Source organism: Notamacropus eugenii, chromosome 6 (genome assembly GCF_028372415.1).
Source record: "Notamacropus eugenii isolate mMacEug1 chromosome 6, mMacEug1.pri_v2, whole genome shotgun sequence".
Taxonomy (NCBI): Eukaryota; Metazoa; Chordata; class Mammalia; order Diprotodontia; family Macropodidae; genus Notamacropus; species Notamacropus eugenii.
In genome coordinates this window covers 362,958,675-362,965,177 of record NC_092877.1, presented here as the reverse complement: position 1 = coordinate 362,965,177, position 6,503 = coordinate 362,958,675, and the positions used below count along the sequence as shown (strand labels likewise).

The 6,503-nt window shown below is 40.2% G+C and overlaps 1 long non-coding RNA gene and 1 pseudogene across 2 annotated transcripts; one reads left to right on the top strand and one right to left on the bottom strand.

Moving 5' to 3' along the window:
- Window positions 1-1,454: 1,454 nt before the first annotated feature.
- Window positions 1,455-4,287, bottom strand: LOC140511787 (uncharacterized). Of its 2 annotated transcripts, none has more exons than XR_011969669.1 (3): window positions 4,025-4,287; window positions 3,131-3,219; window positions 1,455-1,510 (listed from the first exon to the last, which is right to left on the bottom strand). It is a non-coding gene; the product is annotated as an uncharacterized lncRNA (long non-coding RNA). The 2 variants fall into 2 exon arrangements; XR_011969670.1 differs by having other exon boundaries at window positions 3,146-3,219.
- Window positions 4,288-4,405: 118 nt separating this feature from the next.
- On the top strand, window positions 4,406-5,207 carry LOC140511785 (bax inhibitor 1 pseudogene; annotated as a pseudogene).
- The last annotated feature ends 1,296 nt before the right edge of the window (window positions 5,208-6,503 follow it).

Here is a 6,503-nt window from a genome sequence, read left to right as displayed (position 1 = left end):
TGCAATAGACCTTACCTATTGATCTTCTAGGTTGTCTTGGACTGGAACTTTGTTTCACTCTATCATTTTATGACTTTTTTCACCCTAGAATTTGTTTTAGAGTAATTTTTTACAGGTAGTTGGAGGGGTTTGGGGGAGAGCTCAGGCAGGTCCCTGCTTTTACTCTGCCATCTTGGCTCCTCCCCCAAAGAATTATTTTTTAACAATGCTATGGAATAAGGCATAGATGTTAAGTTCATCAAATTTTCAAATGGCACAAAACTTGAAGAGATTGAAAGTACATGAAATTAGAGAGTAGAAATTCAAAGAGATCTTGACCTTTGAAATGAATCTAAGATGATGAAATTAAATAAGAATATATGTAAATTATTCCACTTTGGCTAAAAATAATCAATTTCACAGGTACAAAATAGAAGAAACATTAACATTTGCTTTGCTTCAAAAATTGTGATGTTAGTAGATTTTAATTAAAATGTAGATCAATATTGTGCTTAGCTCCAAAATTTTATTTGATAGTGGGCTTAATTAAAATAATAACAATAGCTAATATTTATATTGCTTTTACTATGTGTCCAGCACTGTGTGATCATTTTACAATCTGATACTCACAACATCTCTAGAGATAGAAATTATTATAATCAACATTTTGCAGAGGAAGAAACTGAGGAAAAATGATTCTAAGTGAGTTGCCCTGAGTCTCATAGCTACTAAGTGTTTAAGGATAGAGTTGAACTCAGGACTTATAATGATTTTCTTAGAAGCAAGAAATAATTATAATAAAAATAAAATAAATTCCTCCCTTAAGATTACTGAACTGTTTACTATTTCTTTGCATATGTAAATTCATGAATATTTTGTGAGTATAGAATTGTTTAAATGATGACTGAAATCATGCAAGAGCTTAATCTTCCTTCTCTGCTGCTAGGAAGGTATTCTTTGGTACTGAAATATCTACTTCCTTTGGAGAATCCTTTGTTTTATGCAAATAAGAAAAGACTAGAGGCATGAATAATCATGGATTTAATTTTGGTAACACCAGATCTAGAAAAATTCTGGCCATTGGTGAAAAGAATGCACCTATAATTCAAGGTAACCACATTTTCCCTGTGCAGATAATGCGTTTCTCTTTATTTAACTCTCATTTTAATTTTTGCCAAAGGAAAAGAGCTATCCCAATTAACCGATGGACTTCCTGGGCAATGAAAATGAAGCATAATCTTCAGAATAAGTAGTCCAAATCTGAGAAAACAATACTGCTATGTACAGTACTTTGCAATATTCACCCACACAAAATCTGCTAAGTAATTATTTTCCGGCAATAAAGGTCCTTAAATTTAAGTAACTCATTATCTTTAACTGGCTAATATACAATCGGGGCGGGGGGGGGGGGGTCTGAAAAATGCCATTGCCCTTGTTTGGAAAGTACTACATTTTTGGGAAAAAAAATAACAGTATCAAAAAAGAAAACATTTATTGCAATGAAAATCCATTGTCTTGCATAATGATGAATCTGCGGACAAACATTCAGAGTTATATATAGTCAAACCACGTACACGCCTCTTTTCCTCCTTCCTATTTAATTGTGTTTTCTTCTCCACTTCTGCTTCCTGAACCCTTACCTCCACTCCCCTCCTCTCCTCTCCTCTTTCCTCTCAATTCCCTTCCTTTACTTTGCTTTTTGCTGTGTCTCTGCCTATCTGCTGTCTCACCTTATAAGATCATTACCAAAATTAATAAAAATAAACTTAAGTATCATTGAACACCACCCATACGTGACCTAATATTGCTCCATCATTAATGAAATTTCTCTAATATGTAAGGGAGAAGATTCCTGTCCACCCTTTAATACAGTCACAAAAAGTTCAGGATCTATTCTAATTTGACTGAGAGAAGAAATCTTCCTCTCTTACATGGAAAGAATTGTATGGGGGGGGGGGGGGAGGGTGGTAATTCATTACCACACAGAGTAGTCCATATAATTTTCATATAACTTTGATTAAGTCAAATTTACTCTGCAACTTCTAACCTTTTGGGGTTACATAAACTAAAAATAGGGAAACAACATGGAACAGAGTGTTGAATTTGGAGTTAGTTGAGATTGGTGCCCCACCCCAGTCTCCTCACAGAGAGGGGTTATTGGGCTAGAATTATATCTTTCTGCTCCCTGAGTTTAAGGGATAGCATTTTTAGATTCAAACTAAACCTCTTAGCTATTTTTTAATAGCGAATGGAATATCCCAAGCTTCATATCATTTGATATCTTTCTCACTAAATAAGACTTCTACAATGAACACAAAATTAGCAAAGAAACCTATATTTGAATTGGTAGGAAAACGAATTGGAAGAACTGTACACAGGAGAAACTATAATAAATTCATGGAGAGAAGGGGTTCTCCCAATAGAATCTGAGTAACTCAACCAAGAGAGAGTGTCCTACATGTCACGCAAAGGGGAAACTCTAAGAGGTTTCTAATGTTTCAAGCTCTGGATAGGGACATGATGAAGATTCACACCTCCTCATATGTTGACTTCTTCTTACTCTTTTTTCAATTTAATTCAAGTTTTTAATAAGAAACTAGTATGTGCAAGGCTCTGTGTTAATCATTGGGTATACAAAGCCAATCATTAAACTAACAGTAAGTACCTACTAGGGCGCCCAGTCATTGTGCTAAGTGTTGGGCATCCAAAAAGAGGCAAAAGAATCCCTACCATCAAGGAGCTCACAGACTAATAGGAAATACTTCTCTCAGAAAAGCCTTGAAGATAAGAGATTCATCTCCATGTTGGAGAGAAGTGTTGGAGCACAACTATTCTCATCATGATAATTCAGTGGGCTACATATCCAGCTATATGGCACAGTCTGAATTTTTAAACAACTTTATTTTTTCAGCATACATATTTAGGTCAATTCCTCTTTCACAGTGCTGCCTGAAATTTTTCTTAGAATATAACTCTGAAGATGTCTTTTCCCACCATCCATATTGTCAGTAGCTTCTCATATTATGCAGTCCTTAGGTATGCTTACAAGGCCTTTGGCCATCTGGCCCCAGGTCCCTTTGTAGACTGGTCTCCTTCAAATTTCATATGTTATCACATTCAAACAGATTCATTTATTGTGCAACAAACATACCTCATAATATTTTACCTCTCAGCTTTGGATCCTCCTGCTGAAATCTCACTGAAATTTCCACTCTTCTACTTTCCCAAGAGCTGTTCAGTCTTAAAAAGTGAGTTAAAAATCAAAAATGAAAAGAAAAAAGTTTGGGATTGTGAGGGGGAGCTATTGAAATGTGATTTATTAATTCATCCAAAAAAGTATTTATCACTTATATGCAGAATATGATTGTGTCAGGTGTAAGCATGACAAAGCAAAAGCCAAACAATCCTCACTCTTAAGAATGTTACATTTTATCTGGAGAGAAGACATGTGCACATTTAGTAACACTCAATCAAAATACAAAGTGAATTATATAATGAAGGGCACTAGCAGTTGGGGGCATCAGAAAAGGCATCATGGCCAGGACAGATCTTTGAAAGAAGCAAGAGATTCTAAAAGGTAGAAGTAAGGTGAGATGGAATTTCTAGGCATGACAGACACTGTTTTCCCGTCTCACTTGGAATAGTAAGAATAACTTTAGAAAACAATGAGTAGTTTGAGGAAGTCTGTGAGGCATGAGCCATTTAAGGGGCTGGAGAAAGGAAAGGAAAAGGAAGAGGGTAAAGTCTGGGAATGTCAAGGTCAGAAGTCAGCCTTGGAATGTGCACCCCTCAGTTTTCCCTTCATCACCTTCAATCTCTCAGTTCCTGCCCTTTTTCCTCCCATCTTTACACATGTCCAAGTGATCCCTCCCTTCTCATGTAAGTCCTTCCCTTAATTCTGCTGCCAAAGCTTGTCGGTCTAGTTCCTTGATTTCTCTCCATTATTTTATAGCCAAACCTATGCCATTGGCAGTTGCTACCATCCAGTCTCATCTGACCCCCAATCTCTTCTAAACCAAGCTGTTTGACTTCTGCCCCTACCTACCTACTAAAAATCCTCTCACAAATCTGCAGGATGAGATGAAAGACGGACCTTTCTTGAATGATCATTTCTGGTCTTCTCTCTGTACACACTGGATTTTACAGACCTTAAAGTTCTATACAAATGTGATATAAAATAATATTAATCACTTCCTTCATCATCATCCATTGCCCGTCTCCAAGTTGCTATTCTCTAGGTAGCTTTAGAGTGTCTGAGGGGCAGAGAGATGGCAGAGTGTGAAGCCCCTCACTTGCATGTTTCAAGTGCTTATGACACTCACCTGGTATTCAATGGGGCAGAGGCTGAAACTTCAACCATTTGCTATCCCAGGGGTGGGGTGAGTGATGTCACACTCACCTGTGACATCCACCAAGCCCAAGTACCTGGCAGTTTGAAATCCAGAAGGCTAAAGGCAAGATGGTGAAGACCTGGTGCATCCCATATTCTTGAACACCTTAAGTATGTTTTATTGGAAGCTCAACTTGGAAGCCCTTTGGAGGATTTCCCACCTCACCCCCTTAACCCGGAAACACCTGAAGAAGGTCTATGCCAGCCTTGCCCTCTGCATGCTTGTGGCAGCCACAGGAGCTCACCTGAATGTGGTTTCACATTTCATTCAGGCTGGCATTCTCTCAACATTGAGTGCATTTGGAATATTATTCTGGCTACTGTTTACACCCCACAGGGAAGATACTGAGTCCAAAAGACTGCTTCTGTTGACTGGATTTGCTTTTTTCATAGGGGTTGGGCTAGGCCCTGAACTGGACTCATGCATTGCCATCAACCCCAGCATTGTCCCCTCTTCCTTCCTGGGCACAACAATGACTTTTAGCTCTTTCACCTTGAACTCATTCTATGGGAAATGCCTTGGCTGCCTCTACCTCGGTGGCATCTTGATGTCAGTCCTGAGCCTGTTGTTCATCTCGTACTTGGGAAACATCTTCTTTATCTCCACCTGGCTCTCTCAAGCAAACACGTACATTGGGCTGGCATTCCTGTGTGGACTTGTGATTTTCGACACACAACTCATCATTGAAAAGGCAGAGAGAGAAGATGAAGATTACATCTGGCACTGCATGGACCTTTTTCTGGATTTTGTCATCCTGTTCAGGAAATTCATGGTGATCATTGAAATGAATGAAAAGGGCAAGCTGAAAAGGAAATAAAGCGATGACTGTCCATTTTCTCTCTTCGTACAAACCCCAATTTCCTCTTTATACACACCGCAGGAGGTTTATCAGTGAAAAGGAAAGGCATTAGTTAAAAGCTTTGGCCCTTTCTAATTTTCTCTAGTGTCCTTTTCAGAAATTAGAATGTATTCTCAGATCTCTGGCTTCATGGTTCCTGAGGTTCCATTTATTCCCTCCTCTTCACCCTTTCCCCCATCTTCCTTCCGTTTCTCCTTCAGACCAGAATCCTAACGAGGGTTAGACAATAGAACTTTTCCCAGGTGGGTCTGGCAAGAAGATAAATATCAAGGTTGGAAGATTAGCTTGGGGTGGAGAGGATGGACTAGTTCTCTCAACGATGAAAGTGGTGCTCCTTCAGCGATCCTCCTCCCAGCATACCTGCTTCTGGTCAGAGGAAGGAGCACATCAACCACAGGACCAGAACTGGTGGAAGCAGGCTGGGAACTGATCCCTCTGGCCATGACTGGTTCAGAGAACTGGAGCCAGGGGAGGGTTCTTTAAGTGGTCTGAGGGACCAGACTGAGGACAAGAAAATGGTACCTCAGGCCTTGGTACTGGACCAAGTCTTCTTGGAGGTCTGTCCCTGGGCATCTGTTATTTCCCATAATGCCTGACCTTTATCAGATTTTCCCACATGTATCCCCATGCCGTGGGACTGAGCCTCAGGTTGAAAGTGTGATAGTCACATGGGTCAAGAAGAGAATGCTTTATAGATGTCTAGAATCTGGGAAGGAGCGGTGTGTGTGTGTCTGAATGTGTGTGTGTGTGTGTGTGTGTGTGTTTGTGCACGGGCGCGCTGGGGTGACATGCTTCATGACAGGGGAAATGGGTCACCAGGTTCCTTTTTTTTACCCTTAGGCTACCTCTTAATAGTCCCCCTCTATTAGCAGGGCAATGGGTGCTAAAGAGAAGTCAAGTAAAAGTAGAAAATGGAAAGGATGTGTTCGAAGACCAGTACTGGCCACTCTTGAACTTGGCTTTCCTCTACGCACACTGCAATCCAGTGACACTGTCCCCCTTTCTACTCCTCACCCATGACACTATCTCTCAACTTGGTGCCTTTACACTGACTGTCCTCCAGGCCTGGCATTCTCTCCCTCTTCCCTCTGCCTCCTGGTTTCCCTCAATCCCATTTCCCACCTCGAGCAGGAGTCTCTTTCAGCCAGATATTCTCATCAAATCTTCTCTCTGCTGATATCATATGCCAGTAAATACATGCGTATTTACTACACACACACACACACACACACACACACACACACACACACGTCAATCCTCAACATTCAAGCATT